The sequence below is a fragment of the Hipposideros armiger genome, unplaced genomic scaffold (genome assembly GCF_001890085.2).
Source record: "Hipposideros armiger isolate ML-2016 unplaced genomic scaffold, ASM189008v1 scaffold_259, whole genome shotgun sequence".
Lineage (NCBI taxonomy): Eukaryota > Metazoa > Chordata > Mammalia > Chiroptera > Hipposideridae > Hipposideros > Hipposideros armiger.
The window spans coordinates 1133578-1152189 of NW_017731609.1; positions in this window are offsets into that span (position 1 = coordinate 1133578).

Genomic DNA, 18612 nt, shown 5'->3' on the forward strand with positions numbered 1-18612 from the left:
GACATAAGTTTTCAACTCGTTTTGGTGAATACCAAGGAGCATGATGCTGGATCATATGGTAAGAGTGTCATTAGTTTTATAAGAAACTGTCTAATTGTAACCTCAAGTGGCTGTACCTTTTTCTATTCCTTCTGACTGATATTCATTTATAAGAAATGAACAGAAAAAAGATTAACAAGGATTTCTAAAAACTAATGATTCTTAAAGTTAAAATACACTTATTTTAAACTGTGGATACTAGTTAGAATGAGACCTCTGTCAATGACTAGAAAAATAAGAGAATATGGAAGAATACAAGAGGAGTCTGATAATGATAATAATGACGGCAGTGTAAGAGAGGGAAATACTTTTCCCTCCACCCTTCTGAGTTTTTAGCTGAGATCTCTGTAATAACAGAAATTTATTAACATGGGTGTATACATGGGATATGCCCAAGGAAACATGAGTAACTCTCAAAGGTGGCTTAGAATTTAGGATTAAATATGATCTCTATAGAGAAAGGTGAGGGGGGCATGTATCTCTTAGGAAAGAGTAAAAACATTTTAGGAAAGATGAATGGGCCTTTAGAAGGATAGTTGGGAGGTATGATAGTTTGTGACAAAGTTGGTCTGGGTATGGGGTAGATTTCTGGTCTCCTCTCCTGGTGACAAGAGTCAATCTTCCTGGATTGATGAAAGACCTGGCGGGCAGGAAGATCTGTGACCACTGAGTTCTTTATGGAGGATCTGTCTTTAGGCAGATAAGGAGAGTTCACAGAAAGCCTCTCCCTGAATTTGCTGTTTTACAAATGGCTTCAGCTTAAAATAATCCATATACCAAAGTGGCATATTTTGGGGTGGCACGTGTTACTACCCTTCATCAGTAATATCTACCATCTCCACCTCAGCAATAACCATAAACTCAGCTCGCATTATAGAGCAGAAACTAATTGTTGTCTACCTCTTGCCTAATCCTCAGCATGGACACTAATACCATCTATTTACAATGAGGTCATCATAACAAATGAGGGATTATTAGTTCATTTGAATGGTGAGAATATTAAGGAAACGCAGAAAGTTAATTTACCCAAATATCTTAGTTACAAAGTTTTAGAGCAAGGATTATGAACCTTAGTCCATCAGTCAGTGACCCACTGAAATGAGTCAGTGTGGGGATAGACTCAAGTACCAGAGGTGACAATGGGCACCAAGCAGGAAATCACCTAGAGGTCCTGCCCTACTTGGGTTGTACAAAATTATCAGGACAGGAGGGTGAATATCACAGTTTCGTTGACATACAGGAGCCGGGCTTGCTGCAGGATATAGTCTGAGGTAGGAACACTAATTAAACATGCCACTAACTAGTGGGTATGGACTTCATTCAACAAATCAGAGCCAGAGTTGGTCAGGACCTGCTCTAGAACATGGCAAGGGCAGGCAGCAATTGGCTGATAACGTGAATAACAATTAGCAGGAAGGAATGATTTATTTTAAACTTTATTTTATTTTAAGATAATACAATTATATAAAATATAATACTGACCTATAGCTTATATTTAAAATAATAAGTTTTCAGATTGTCAGTTTATGGAAAATGAGCTGAGCTAATGTTCCAAGGGAAAAATGCTTGATTTCAGGGCTTTCTTTCTTTTCATTTTGATTCATGAAGTCAAGTGTCGTAGATAGGTTATTGCTCATGTAAACTAAAGAGAAAACATTGGAAGTAAGATAAGAAAAGAACTGAAAAGTGCATTTGGAACTAGCTTGCCCAAGACTATACATTTTTGTATTGAAAATCTACTAAAACTCTACAATTGTATAAATTTCACAGTTCTTTTTTATTTTATGAAATAGAAAATGATTACAATTTTGTGTAATGTATTGTACAGGTTTAATAGGATTGCACTCTTGCCAAGTATTGTAATAACAAATAAATGCAATAGAAAATTGCTGACACAATAGGAAACTGCTAGTTCAACATAAATGCTTTCTGTAAATAAATCTAGTGTAATTTCCCTATACATCTTGACTACTGCGTTCAACTCTGCTCACAGGACAGCAGTTGCACTGTGCTGGCGAGAGTTCACACATTTGCCTTTTCTGTGCATTTACAGCTCAGCAGTTCCAACGCGTTGGCTATAAATACGGCAAAACTCACCAAAGGAAACTGAGACACAATGCTGACTCTGGACTTGGGTGTCTTCCAAGAAAACCTATTGACAGAAAGTTACAGGTGAACCATTCATGAGATAATGAAGATACTACTAGAAATGAACAATGGTTTCTGAGTCCACTTTCTATTCGAGTTGTGGTATAGCAAGTTGTTTTAAATTTAGCACTATTTTTCTATATTAACTGTTCACCTGTGTTCAAACATATAAGTGTTATATTCCTAAAAGTCATAAGGCATAAAAAAGTGACTAATGATAGTGTTTAACAAAAGTGATGACAAATAAATAACAGTATTAATAAATAACATTTTAAATATACTTTTAGTTTTATTCAAGTATTGATCCCAAGGGTATTCTGGACTAATGGGACGTTTGAACATTAGAAAAAAATTAATATATATACTCATTATTTTATTGAAACATACATATTTTGGGTGGTTACATGGTACATCTTCCTGGCACCTTTGGAACAATATCTGTCTGTAATTGAATATGAGAAGAGCAGTGTAAAAATTTAGAAGAAATTCTCTTAGGGAATAAGTGCCAATACTTGGAAATCAAGCAGAGAACTAAAAATAATAGCACAAGTCATTTATTAAATCTCAATCATTAAACACATTTTACTGAGTGGTTATTATGTGTTTGATGTTGTACAGTTTGCTGGCATACAAATGTGGATAAATGTGGTTCCTGATCTTCATGGAGTAGAAGAGATGGGCTTAAGAGGAGACATGGGAAGTCATTAACAAATAATTATAATGTAATGGATTCATCGTGATCATACAAATATATAGGCTACATTGTGGGAAATGTCAACTAAGCCACTTGATTCTTCTGGGAAGTGAAGAGAGGATAAGGAGGATATTCCTAAGAGAGGAAACCATACAGGGAAGGGAAAGAGGCAAGCCAACATGCCTCAGGAACTGAAAGCCTTGTGAGCCAGGAGAAGACAAGCACATGGTAATATTTGTACTTTGGAAAGGATATTCTGTCTGTAAAACAGAATGCAGGAAATGATCTAGAGTCAACTGCAGTAAACCAGGCAGAAAATGATGAGGGACTGGAAAGATATTGCAGTGAACACAAGGAGAAGATGATACCGAGAGGAAGATGAAATACCTGTAATCCTTGTAAAGGAGGGAACTGAGAGGTAACTCTACCCTCACCCCCAGATTCTGGCTTGGACAAAATGCTAAAGGTAGGTCACATTCATTGAGACACAGGATATTGAAAGACTTATATGAGATGGGACTTGATGAACTCTGCTGTGGATAAGGTGTCTTCAAGAGTCACCAAAATGGGGAGTTTCAGAAGGCACAGGTCATTGTTTCAAACATGGAGGGCAAAGTGGCTTCCAAATATTTTCTAGAGCATTCCCAAAGGCTGACCAGCTTCCTAAACTTGCCTACTTCCCATGCGAAATTCTTTTCTAATCCCATCTTCCCATCATATTTGCTAGATCATTAGAAGAACAGTTTTATTTGCTGCCCTGGTTGGGCTCCTTCTTCAAAGAAAGTTCTCAGCAGTCCAAGGATAAAAAAATACAAGTGCACCTACTTAAGGGCAGAGAGGAATACTCCAGAAAGACATCAGAATTCTAAAATCCATTTCAGAGGAGCTGGTAATTACAAAATAATCAGCCTAACCAACTCCTGGTAAATGGATAGTTGGTGTCATTTCCTTTGAAATGTTGATATTTTGATATTAGCCCTATTTATTTCTTAAAACTTTGGTACCTGGAATGATGTTAACATATCTAAAGGAGGAAGAGGGGTATCAACTGAAGAAAGAATAACATGTGAAAAATCACATTAGTGGGCATCCAAACTGTGCTAATTGAGTATTCTTCTCCCATTGTTGAGTATTCTAGGCCCTAGAAATAGAAAATAGTTTAAGCTATTTTATCTGAGGGGCTTTTCAAGAGCTCATTCATGCATTGTCTCTAAATCTTCCAGAGAAGTTTCCTGACTTTGGTTTAGCCTCTACATGAGCAAGGTCATGGTGTATTATTGCTTATGTATCTTCTCTTTGTGTCAATCTTACATGCATGTTGGTTGTTTAGAATATCTCATGTAGGGTCTACTTTTCTGAATTTACAGAAGAAATAGCAAATTGCTCAAAAACAACATCTTATTGAATCTTGATATGCCAATTGTGGAGGTTATTGATATTAAGATATAGCCTTTTTTGTTCAAGAAGTTCTCAACCCAAGATCAAGATGAATACATAAATAATACATGCTAAAACATCAAAGAGAGGCTTATTCAATCAAAGTGAATTTGGTAGATTTCCACAAAATTTTCACTCAGTAGTATGAATTTGCTCTCAGACTCCAAGGCAAAAAAATTTGTGGGAAGAAAAAAGTGCATCCAGAACAGAGTGGGTGTCTGTGTAAGTAACATATTGCATTGAGGAGTGAAAAGAATCCGAGAAGTCCTTAGTGTTATAGAGCTATGGCAGTACTGTCTGTGGTCATACAAAATGTGTACTGCATCACCCAGATGGCTCCGTTTATGTAGGACGTCCCTCCCTAGATTTGTGCAGTTCACAACCTGCACCACTGTATGTGACAGTCTTTCTCTGAGAAGATAATCCCAGAAAGGATGTTTGGGACCTGATGAAGAAAGACTGCCACTCCATTCCCTTGGTATCTGCATTACTGTTACCTCCTGTCACTCTCCTGACTGCGTACGCTTGTTAGCCTATTTGTGGACTCTACTTTCTTCACTGCTATTTAACTGTTAGTGATCCTCAAGGTCCTCTGCTTGGTTGACTGCTCTGTTGTACTGTCTGCCTTCTTCTAGGATGATCCCAACTATTCTCATGATTTTTAGCTGCTACAAAAATGTTAACCTTATGCTCCATACTCCAGCCTACTGGAGCATTTTATTCATGATTCCAACCAAGTACACATAAGTATTTACAAATAATCTTTAATACTTATTAAATACTGACCATGTATCATACACTGTACAAGAACATTATAGACACTGTTTAATTCTCCTGGAAATCCATTAAACATTACTAATTCTACTAATAATTAAAAGCACTATAACTAAGAAATTAATTGTTTTAGGTCCCACAGGGAGAAAGTGACCAGATCAGGATTCAAACCTATGATTGGCAGACTTCAAGGGCCACATTTTTTTTGTTTTCATTTCTGTTAGATGATGCTCCCTCCAAGTATTTAACTCTCTCCCAAGTTAAAATTATTTTCTTGCTACCCAACCTGTTCTTTCCTTGACTCAGAAAATAGCCACACCATTTACTGTATTGTGGTTACTTTTCTGTATCCAAACAATCACTAAAGCTAGCTGATTTTACTCTGCTTTTAATTTAACATATTTTTATTGGTAAATATAAACCCAGTAAACTGCATAAGACAAGCATACAGATTACCAAATATAATAGATACCTTATAATAATAAGGCAAATACCCTTGTAATAATCACCAAAGTCATTAGAAACTGACTTTGCCAGCCAGATCATAACCTTTCATATACTGCCACCCAATTACAATGCTCTCTCTCCCTAAAAGTGTAATAGCTTCCTGACTTTTGTTGTTCAGTTTCTTATTTTCCTTTATAATTTTATCACCAGTATATGTGTTTAAATTCCATAGTGTTTTTTTCTCTTAACTTTTTCTCTGAAATAATAATAGCTCAATAAACAGCATGATGAAAAAAAACAAGTGGAGAATGGTCCCATTTAGCCTTCATCCAATTTCCTCCCGTGATAACATCTTACATAAGTTTAGTGCGATATCAATTAGAAAACTGGCATTTGTCCAATCTGTAGAATTTATCTGATTTCACCAGTTTAGCACACATTCATGTGTGTGTGTGTGTTCAGATAGTTATGTACAATTGTATCACATGTGTACTTTTTTGTGACCACCGCCACAATTAAGACACAGAATTGTTCCAGCTCTTAAATATCCCACAAATGACCTCCATTGTGCTCAAATGGACTCCCCCCATTTTCCCTGTGATTTACTCTTGGCAATCATTAATCTATTCTCTATAATTTTTAATTTTGAAAATGATGTATAAAGAGGATCATACAGTGTACAGCCTTTTGAAATTGGCTTTCTTTAAGGCAGTATAATTCTTAGAGATCCATCCAAATTGTTGCATACATCAATATTTTGTTCCTTGTGTATTGCTGAGTAGCATTCCATGGTATGGATGTACCAAAGTTCTAAGTCCCATTGTAAAACATTTGGGTTGCATTCAGTTTGTGGTTATTATGAGAAGAGTAGCTATGAACCTTTGTGTATAGGTTTTTGTTTGAACGTAGTACATCTTTAGTTCTCTGGGATAAATATCAACAGCGTACTTCATGGGTAATTTTATATACATATGATTATATATATGATTATATAATTTTATATATATATATATAATTTTACTACTACATTTTTATTTTTTCAATCTAGTTACTGAAGAAACTGGATCATTTTTCATATAGAATTTTTCAGTATGGGTTTTGCTGTTTGCATTCTCACAGTGTAGCTTAACATGTTCTTCATTTTTTTTTAAGATTTTTATTTTTATTAAAATATAGCTAACGTATAATATTCTATTAGTTTCAGGTGTACACCATGGTTATTCAACATTTATATACCTAAAGAAGTGATCACCATCATAAGTCCAGCAACCATCTGACACCGTACCACTCTATCACAATATTATTGGCTATATTCCTTATGCTTTACATTACATCCCCATGACTTATTTGCTTTAAACCTGGAAATTTGGACCTCTTATTCCCCTTCACCTTTCTCCACCTTTTTAATTTTTCAATTACAGTTAACGTTCAATATTATTTTATGTTAACTTCAGGTGTACAGCATAGTGGTTAAACATTTATACAATTTAAGAAGTGATCCCTCTGGCTAATCTAGTACCCACCTGGCACTATACATAGTTATTACCGTATCATTGACTATATTCCCTATGCTTTACTCTACATTTCTTATAAATTGGTTATTATATCTAGAGATTTAATCCTATATAATTTGGTTTATTTGGGGGAGAGGAGGCAAGATCACTTTATACAAGGCAATATTCTGTTCTTCAACAAGGAGTGTGTAATGTCTAACTGCCTCTTTTCATGATGTTGCCAGAATTGACATCCATGCCTAGATCCTTCAATTCACTTATGGTTGCAAAATGATAATGTTCTAATTATATCTGAGAAAGACTGACGTATTGGTCTCAATTCTCCACCCATCCTTGCATCCACACTTCATACTTGCTCTGGCTTCTCAAAGGCTAAGTGCATTTCCTGTTTTTTTATTTTAATCTTGGACATGTTACTTGCATTAGCCAATAGCATGTGAGTGGAATTGAGAGTGTGGCAATTCCACAGCTAGGTGTTAAAGAGCCTCCTATATTTCTATTTTCCATCACCATGGGAAGAGCTTCCCCTGAATCACAGTGTCAATCACACCTTCATCCTGGGCCACAGAATAGACACCTGTGGAATAGCCAAGCTAGACCTGCAGCTTGAAGTTGAACACTCAGCTGAGCCAAACCTAGGCCAGCCAACACTTAGATTACCCACAGATTCATGAGAATTAATAAATAAATGCTTGCTATTTTAACATTTTGGAAATTTGAGGACATATTTTATTATGCTTCATGTTCATGATAATAGCTAACTGATAACAATTTCTTTGCTGGGGCCTTTTACAAAGGGAAATTTTAGGCTATCTTCTAGTTTGATTCCCAATGGATTTACTTCATAAAGGAAATGCAGAATGAATTCTTAATTCTCTATTTACTCTCTTTTGCAAATAATTGATTTCCTAGTATCCTTAAAAGTGACACATTCGTATTCTTGTTTGTTTGTTTTGTGTGTATCCTCTTGCATGTGTGTGTGATTATAAGCTTATGTATTTGACATGTGATGTGTTTATGTCTATTGCTGCTATTATCCTTCTTGGTGCTTAATTTGTCTAATTTTTGGCCAGTAAGATCCTTCCCAAGTAGACTCCCGCATCCTTTTCATAATCTCTGAAGACTCTCTTGTTATACGGAATGATAATATGCCCCAGGCTCCTTAACTAGCACATTTCCTGCCCCAGACTTCCTGCAATCAATCATTTCTCAAGAAACCGACGTGAAATGAGCACTGGAAGTGGGGTGTTTATTGCTACTGGATTGGTTGGTCATTGATTCTAGTCCTTTCCAATGAAGGAAAACCTTAGAATCTCAATTTCAGTTTGAAAATATGTGTACAAATATACACACATATATACACTTCAAATTCTGAATTCCATATTTTTCCCTTTTAAGGGAATTAAGTTTTTGTATTCATATTGCATTTAGAATTCAGGACTATAGCATGTCTCATAACCTTTTATGTCTTATAACTAGCTTCTTGTTCCCTTACTGTATTGATTCTTAATATACAGAATTATATTATTACATAAAACATTCTCAAAATAAGATGCCAATACTACCATCAATAATATAATTATTAAAAACAGCTAAAATAAGTTTGCATTAGTCCTCCCATTGTCTCCATATTGCTTACATTTATACTACTATATGTACATATAACTCTTAGAAATTATAATCTATATCTTATAAATCTCGATTTTATAGTTTCAATTCTATAGATAAACATATACTTAATACTTACAACTAGTCTTTATGTTCATGTCTCTACATTCATTTTCGTTATCTGAAGCTTATTTTCTAATTGATTCCCAAGGAATAGCTCAGGCAAACAATTTTGTTTGATATTTTTCATGTGATGTCAATTTGTCTGTGATCTTTATATGTCTGAACATTAAATATTTATTCACATTTTCTCTTCTTGATTATTTTATAATTAATATTCTTTAGTCTTCTGGAATAAACTGATGTTGTTAGAAAGTATGATGACCTAATTTTCTTTATAATTACTGGACACTCAAATTCTTTTCTTTTTCTTTAATGCACAATGGTTTTATAAATCCAATAATTTTACTAAAATACATGTCAGTTCTGCTAACTCTGAATTTGATTTCCAGCTATGCATTATGCCTTTTCAGTATGTTGTTTTGCCTTTTTTTATTTCAGAAAATGTTTCCTAGACTTGTGATTTTTATAATTATTGTATTTCTGGTTTAGGTTTCCTCTTTTAGGGACTTCCATTATATGTGTGATCTTGATTGCCTACTTTCTGTGTGTCACTTTCCATTCAGTCTTTTTAATCTCTTTAGTTCTTTTTACTTTAAATATTTTCCTCCTTTTATCTTTTATATCTTGAGGCATTATCTGTTGAGTTGGTTTACTCAGTGTGCTTTTTATTTTAGTGTTCATTTCTGAAACATTTATTTACAATTCTTTCTGGAGATCCGTCACCTCATTTCTGAGCTTTTAAAAAATTCTTATTGTGATATTATTTCATAGTTTCTATCACTTTCTTAAAAATTTTTAGTTTTTAGGGGCTTTTTTTTAGTATTTGGTAATAATTTCCTTCTGTTTCATGAACATAACTTTCTAGGAGACATTCATTATCTATAAGAGTGTTATTCTCTATCTAATCTTTTTTTCCTTAAGATAACATTGGATGGGTTGATCTTAATTCTTTTATGTTGTTTATTTTTACATAAAATTAATTTTTCTTAACTTTTAGGAGAAAAGTTTACTTTAAGATAGCTTTCCTAGCTTCTAGGAAAGTTCTGGGATAATCTAGACTCTCTCTCCTGTTTTTCTTGTAAAATGTTTAAAAAATATGACACCTCACTTTCAGAGATCTCCTTAGTCTGTTCTCTTTCCTCACCCACTCATCAACATGCACAATTTTATTTAAATATATTTTTTCTTTATTTCTATTGTCGTTGACCTATCATATGTCAGTTTTATTTCCAGCAGTGTCTCCTCAGTGTGAGATATATTTCCAGAGAAGGAATTTTGGCTGGTTAGCTATGAGGGTTCCCAGAGATCAGTGAGTCCAGTGTGCTGATGTCATTTCAGATCAACCATGATTCATCACCCATGATTTCATGTACCTATTCCCATTTCTGCAGCTATTCTCAAATAGGTTCACTAAGATTTTTCATGAGTATCTGTGGTTACTTCTGAATTCTTAGGTCCTAAATACATCCTATTGCTTTCTTCAGCTTCTCTTGCACAAACATTGAAAACACAGATTTTATATCGTGTGTCATTTCATTAACACCCACATGTATTTTGGTGTTTATGGGAAATAGAAATCATAAAATAAAACATGACTAAGACTACAAGTGATGGAACTTAGCAATGCCATAAAAATAATAATGTCTCACTCAAAAGACACTTTGGACCTAAGATTTCCCCAAATCCATGAAGTCATTTAATTCTGTGTTTTGTTTTTATTTTAAAATCAAATTCTTATTTTCAGATGATATTGGGACCTGATTTAGAATAGATTCCTCAGCAATTTTTCTTAGATTATTACACATTATACAGTTAGCAATGTCGCCACATAATAAACAGTTTATCTCTTTTTAATTCTTACCTTGTCAGGATAGGATTGTTTCCATGATAATTCTCAAAGGTCATGCCATTCAGTACTCTTCATGTCAATATGCATTCTGACTAAATCTACTGAATCATTCATGATTATATTCTGAATACAAATAATTGCGTTTTGTTTTACAAACATGTCTTTAAGTCATTCTTTTACCCTTTTTTGCATAAATGGTATTGTTTCTCAACTTAATAGGTTGTTAATATGGGGTGAGGGGAAGAGTTGCTATGTAATTGATTTCTACATTTGTACTGTTTGACCCTAGCGCAAACTGTATCTCTTTAGTTTGTTTAAAAGAGTTTAGGGATACTGGAAATCCATGATATTTGTAAAACCCACTGCACCATACTCTCATTTCTGAGGGCCTGATAAGAATCATTAAATTGGATTTTAATTTGAATGCCTTTCAACTATATATGTATACAAGTAATTGTCTTATCATGTTAAACCATAGGATATACACATCTAACTATTTCAGGCATCTAGGAATACAGTGAAAGAATGACAACTATGTGGAAATCATACCTCACTCCTCCCTGCTGTGTCCAGGGCAGACAGTGCCACTTAACCATTGTTCTCTGCTGAATCTCTATATAACCTCAGAACCTTTCTTAACATCATCTCTAGGGAGCGACCATGAATTAGAGTTAGCCCAGGAATTTCAGTCTATGTATGTCATCCCTAGGACAGGAGAAAAATCACCTATTCAGAAGCATATTCTTGTGTGGCTGTGGCTGGTGGCTCAGCAGAGCCATGTGGAGGCGTGCTCAGCAGTAGGCCTCTGCTCCCTGGCACCTGCAGGCTTGTTAAGCAGCCCGGCCTGATATCTTCACCCATTACTCTGAGAGAGCACTTGAATGACAGGCACAGAGCCAGTGTTTACCCTGTGGGGCTCATGACACACACAATGTCTGTCAACACTCCCTATCACTTGCCTGCTTATGCAGACTTTTTTTTTTTTTTGCCTGATGTATTCATCACCAGACTGCAGACACCTAGTTAATCCATTTAGAACCTATCAGCTCTGTTCATCGGCTCATAAACCTATTACCTTGGAGGCTTGGTGCTGAGGGACACAGGTGCCAGAGCAGTGCACAAAACCCAATTGAGTTATGTAGCAGGCAGTGAGGGGCTCCTAATCACAATGCTGACTGCATGGGGAATTGCCCGTGTGATGTGGTAGCAGCCACTTTATTAAATATCGATTTAAATCACGGCCTTTAATCAAATCTGATAGAGGACCTTTCTCACCTTCGCCCCTCTTTGGCCCCTCCTCCCCCCTCCCTTTCCAATCAGCCTGTCTGGTGACATCGGAGCTGAGGAATGAATAGTTAGCAAGTAGTTCACCAGAAAACCCTTTTCAACAGTAATGAGGCATTTGTGATAATCGAGTGATGAAATGTAAATGGGCAGTAATGAGCACAATTACGTCCACTAGGGAACCATCAACGTGGCTTCTTTCCTCACAGATAGATGAGCTCTTTCTCTGTCATTGCACATTGCTGACTTCACAGGAGGCGGGAGGCCTAGCCCAGGGTGGGGAGGGGGTGGCTGAGAAATAGCAGATACAACGAGGCTCTCTGCGGCAGATGCAGATCTTGAGCCACTGCGGCCTTTAACACCCCAGCCTTGCCGTTCATCCGCCCTCTCCCACCCCTCGCCCCGCCTCTCCTCTCAAGGTCCTTGGAGGATTCTAGGATTCCACTGGCTGTGAGCTAGAAAGCCGCCTGGTGCTAATGAGCTTGCATGAACCTCGGCTTGTTGGTTACACTGGAAAACTGGTTCTTGGGACTGGGGCCGACTGGATGTGAGCAGAGACTAAAGCCAACGCATGGGACATTTGCCAGTAAACACCAGTGTACCGCTGCTTGTGTCATCTTAGTATTTAGGGAACTAGGAGGGAGAAAGACGCTGGCATTTCCAGAGAACAGGACAACTCAGCACAGTTGTTACCGGTCTACCCAGTGTTAACACGATCTGGCACTGCATGGCAGGATGTTTTTTTCAACAAAACTAGAGTGGTCTACCAGTTGCAGGCCAACTTGTATCATAAGGAAAATGGTTTGTAATTTTCAACACTTAAAATTAATTGGAGAAAAAATAGTCTGCCTTTGACATAGGAAATAAGTTATTAAGATGTTTTAAGAACATGTATTAAATGAACTGGTTCACCATTGTGATTAATGTACATGTAGTCACATTGAAATTACATGTACATATATTTCTTTTGAAATAACTTTACTATGTGAATGAGTTAAGTGTAGATGTACAGATGTAAGGGATCAGAGTTAGAATATGAAAACTGATTTTAATGATTTTCATCCATTAAAAGCCTGCTAACATATTTTGTATTAGAAGTTTCCAAACCTACAATAAGTTAGTATTTTTAAGATTATATTCTCGTTATTGTAGTAGAGCAGCTGCCATCTCTCTTTGATTTTGTTCTTTGAACTTTCAATCATTAAATATCTATTTAGCCAGACTTAGTAAATTTTTATAAAATATTGGACCAAATTCGGCCAGTAGACCAAGCTATTAAATACACATGACTATTAGTCAAAATGAGAAATGCATTTGTGGCTAAATAATTTTCATTTGCCCAAATACAATTTGACATGTTTAGCCACTTTTTTCAATTTTCCAAATATTTATTTTTAGGACTATTTTCCTGGAATATTCATTGTAAAAAATGCTCAATTTGTGGAAAGCTAAGTTTCATAGGTGGTTTTATCATCATATTCTTAATATATGTGGAAAGTGTGGTAAAATGGTTCAGGAAAACTGACAAATTGACTTTTGGTAAACTGATGATTTGGTTTATCATGTATTCAGTAAATAGACCCAAGGCAAGCTGACTTTTGTTAAACTGGATTTCAAAATTTTGAATGCCCTTAAGAAGCCAAAGTAACTGTTGCAAAACACCAATCTGACCTAATTTAATTAATTAATTAATTAATTAATTAATAATGTCATCTACTAATTCAGTACAGAAAGACAGTGTCTCATATCATGGACCCTGGGACACACACGAACCTCAATTGTATAACTAAGGTAAATTTACTGAGGCAGTGATTATACAAGGAATAAAACTATTAAAAACATGAGTATGGAATAAAACGTTCTCTGTGTGACTGGCCTTGCCTACTCCAGCAGTCTTACTTTTTTCAACTCCATGACTTGTTTGTCCTCTGAGTAAGGGAAATGTAGCAGTTCCCTAGACACTATACAATGTCACACCTCTGCACCTTTGTTACCTGGGCATTTCTAACCACAAGGACTTTAGTCCCTGCCCATCTTTGCCTTGTCTTTCTGATAGAGGACCCTTAGAAGAGGATCCCTTCCTCCTTGGAAACCTTCCGAAGTTCCCAGGATGGAATTTTTTGTTCATCCATTGCGCCATTTGTTTCTTACTTAGTTCTATTTTGCATATTTAGTGCATGGTAAAGTCCACAGAGTCAAGTACTTCAAAGATGAATTTTTAGGAATGTATCTGTCACGTGAATTTTGTTGCCTGGAGCATGGTAGTTTCTCAATGTTTATTAACTGGAAATGAAAAGGTGTTAATCCACCTCCTTGACTTAGCAAGTATTCAAATTTAAGCCTAATTGCATTTTAGTCTTATCTTTTTGTGGTTTATTGTTTCATTTCTTTTTCCTAAAAGAGCACAGTCTGGAAATGTTCAGTATAGTGAAGGTTGAATGAGGTTGTGAGTGTGTTAATAAAGCCTTAAAATAATTCTCTCTTCCTTTCTGGTGGAATAAAACCCGGTCTGCCCAGTATGATTGTTTTCCTGAGCATCTGAAATGAGCACAGGTCTAACTCTGTCAAAGAATGCTTTATTTGTGGCTTTTTTTTTTTCAAAATCAGTTTACATTTATACAAGACATAAAACATGTACAAAATGACAACACAAGGAGAATAGCTGACCTACTTAGGAGAAGAATCTATTTTTAAAAATATGGAACCATGTATTTGAATTTAAAATTGCATGATAATAAATTCTTTTAGACATAGTAGTTGAAATAGATCCTCCATTTAGTGAGAAAAGGATGACTCCTTGGTAACACTTCCTAACCTGGTTAAAAATCCCATAATAGATGCTACTCTAATTCAGATTTCTGTTGCACACAATTCACTCCTATCAAGAGGGCTGAAAGGTACCAGTGTTAAACTATTTCTTTGTTCAATTTTTATTACTTTTTTCTTCACATTGACTTTTAGTATTGTGTTTCACTAATGCTTAGCAGCTCTACTGTAAGAAAAACATGGAAACTTAAGTCAGTCAATTCCATTAATTTGGGGATGGGAGGAAGAGATATATAATAATAAAAAAATGGTTGAGAGAATTAGATAGAAATTTGGAAATTATAATTTTCAGACACCCTATTACTTTGAGCTGGCTGTAATATATATATATATATATATATATATATATATATATATATATATATAATTCTGAAGTATGCCTAATTTTAAATGCACATATACCATTGTATCATTTTTTTTATTCACTATTTTGTAAAAAGCTGTTAACAGTAAGCCTAAAGGCCATACTTAAGCTATCACTCTAAAAAAGTATAAAGAAACTCATTCGAGTCTTTTAGAAATAACATTGGTCTATTGTATATGGCACATATCAACAATTTATTTCACTTTTAACCTATCACATAGCCCATCCCGCAGTTATTCATGGATGTGGTTAGAGGAAGTTATTTTCCCCCTGACAAAAATGGGCCATTTTTCCCTGTTTAGCGAAATCTGGAACACAGATCATTATAGTGCTTTTGGCAGCTAATTTGAACATCAGTGACTCAACTTGGAGAAGAATCTTTTTTCTGCCCTAAAGAATCTCTGAGTTTTCAGACTCCAGTAATTGAAAAATCCCCAAACACTCACTCACAGAGGAGATACACATTACTGCAGGAACAGTCTACAAATTGTAAAGTATTCAATTTACATCCCCAGCACCTCAGGGCAGTTCTGAAGAATTTATAACTTTGGGAACCTTTGAACTAACAAAATATAACATTTCACAGTAAAGTCTACTTGTATAAAAGTTTTAAACTCTGTTCTTTCCTTTTATAAAGGAACTACTTCCTTCACTTGTGATTCTGACTAGGAAGAGTTTATATTCACTAACATGCAACCCATGAAAAAGGTTAGGCAAAAAGAAGCGAAAAAGAAAGAAAAAAAACAGGAACATTTTTTCTGTCAAAAATGATGCCTGAATATATGTTAATTATTCCTAAGCCACTGTGATATAGTTATGATAACTGTTTTAAAGTAACATAACAGAGAATTTTATTTTTATCTCTATACTTCAATTTTGAGAAAAACTTATGGTGCTGATTTTTTTTTATTTGGGGTTCTTTCCTGGGTATGTAGTTTTATTAATAAATATATCAGGTATTTTTGATATTTTTAAGGAAGTTTAGGAAAAACGTTTTTGTTGATGCATTAAAACTTGGAGCTTTCATGAAAACAACCCTTTGTCAAATATTCAGATTAACAAATAAAATGTCTTCTCCTTGTTAGTTACCAAGTGTACTTTCAAAGCCAATGAACCTTAAATGGTTTATTTAATTTAAAAAGTATGGCTCTATAGTATTTTGTTCTCCTTATTTTCCGGCTCTTGTAAATGAAGCAGTAAGAAATTTGCAATGGTTTAAATAGGGCCTATATTTTCTAGGTAGAAAATGATCTTTTTCTGGCCCTTCCTCTGGCTTTTTGATCAAAGATGATTTATTGTAATTACTAATCTTTTCATATCTATGGCTCAGGACAATTTTAGCATTTGGATTGAAAATAGAAAAAAGCAAAGAAAACCTCCTTTATGAAACCTTTCTCAATGATTTAATTAGCATATTCATTACCAATACTATGATAACAATAATGAAACATGTTAAATGCAATAATTTGATAAGTCTTTTTTTAGGTTAAAAATTGATCAATGTTTCTGTTAACTAATAACCTAGGAAACAACAATCTCATAAAACTGGTTTATTCAGCCCAGAAAATTAGGCAATCCATCATGACTGATTTGTTCACATCTCTCCCTTCAAATAAGTGAGGTGGAAACTTTAAAACCAATAAGATAATGCACTTTACAAATCAACTGAGAGAGATGGATAAACTAAGATGCCACTGGCATCAGTTACAAAAAATCTGTTGTGTTTCCAATTATTTGAGCAGATTTTTGTATCCCAATTTGCTGCCAGCCTGTCTGCATCTAGCCCCTTCCTCCTGTTTTTTCAAACCAAATCATCAGGTCTTAAATCAGAACAAGCTCATCATATCATACTATGAAAGGCCAACAGGGGATAAAGGACACCAGATGTTATATGAGTTTTCTTTTAGGCTTTCATTTCAGCCTTCCTGCATTCCCCATGCTGCTTTTTACTTGTCAGAAATGAAAATGTGCTTTGATAGATAACAACCCTATTTTCTTCACTGACTGAGCTTAGAGAATACCATTAAGTATTGATATCTAGGGTGTTTAACTAGGGAATGCAATCACAGCAGTCCTAAAATTGGGATTCTGTTACATTATTTTTACATGCCAAGATTTTCAGAAGACTCCAAATTAATTTTGTTTTCCTTAGGAAAAAGTGTCATAGAGTTTAGTTGTGAGAGATAAATGGAAGGGGAACCAAGGCTTCTCCTTAGCTGAACCCCTACTTCTGTCTGCTGATCTCAGCTTATATTCAGGGGTCCAAATAGCCCAGAGAAGCCATGTAGATGTGAATTTTTGAGACAGAATGATGGCTCTAGCCTGCCAAAGCAAACTTTTGAACTGCTTTGTACTTTGAGAGCTTAGTATTTGTATTACTTTGCTTTTATTAATAAAGAAGGGAGAAAACAAGGGGTCTTCAATAACCTACCTTCACAGAGACAATCTCATCATGCTTGATGATGATAACTCTGATACGTGGCAAACTGGAGTGACTTGAGTTTTTCGTGAAGGGGCTTCAAGGTCAGCCTGCACTAGCCTTTACCAGCTAAATAATATAGCTATATTGTGTGATTTGGTTCAGGACAGGAGATCACTCTCCTCGGACTTCCAATAAAATGATACTAAAATAATGACTTTCATAGCCATTACAGTATATGTATTGTAAAGGGATTATATACTGATGATCTGCTAGTAGCCTCCTGGATTACTTGTGGGTAGCACATGCTTTGCATGAGAGGTAGACAAATCAAAGTTGAATGAGAAGAGGTGTTTTCCTATGGTAGCCTTAGGTCATAGAGGTGGAGGAAAACACTTGAATCATGTTTTATGAGTAAACGCTGCTGTTGTTACATCTAAAGCAGTGTCCTTAATGGGAGGTGATAATCCCCTCTCTTCCAAATGACATTTAGCAATATCTGGAGATATTGTTGATTATCATGACTAAGCAGGGTTTGTTCTTGGCAGCTAGCTGGTAGAGGCCAAGGATGCTGCTAAATATCCTATGAAGCATGGGACACCCCATAGTTATTCAGCCTCAATTCCAAAATGGCAAGGTTGAAAAACTGGTGTAAAAGATGAAAATGGTAAAACAAGCCCTTAAGTCAAATGCTGGGAGAATGGAATCGGGGTGGTGGTGTCAGAATTGGCCAGGACCACCAGTTCAGTAAAAACTGGGAATCAAGCCAAGGCTGGAGCCTTCTCATGTGGTTCACAGAGATGTAAAGGACTGTACCTAAAGGAACATCCAGGATTTGTCTACCCAGCTTGTAAGTTTTCTGTGGCCAGTGGCTGGAAATTGTTAAAAATTATCTGGTAATAATAAACTATATGATAAAAAGACACCCAGCTGCTCAGATTAAACCCTGCAATCGCCCATGAACCAGTACTAGTAAAGGGCACATGGTGGCTACTAGATAAATGTTAACTTAATGAACAAAAGAATAATTGCTTTTTAATTGAATGAATAAACAAGCTAACTCTTTCTGGATGTCCATACTAACTG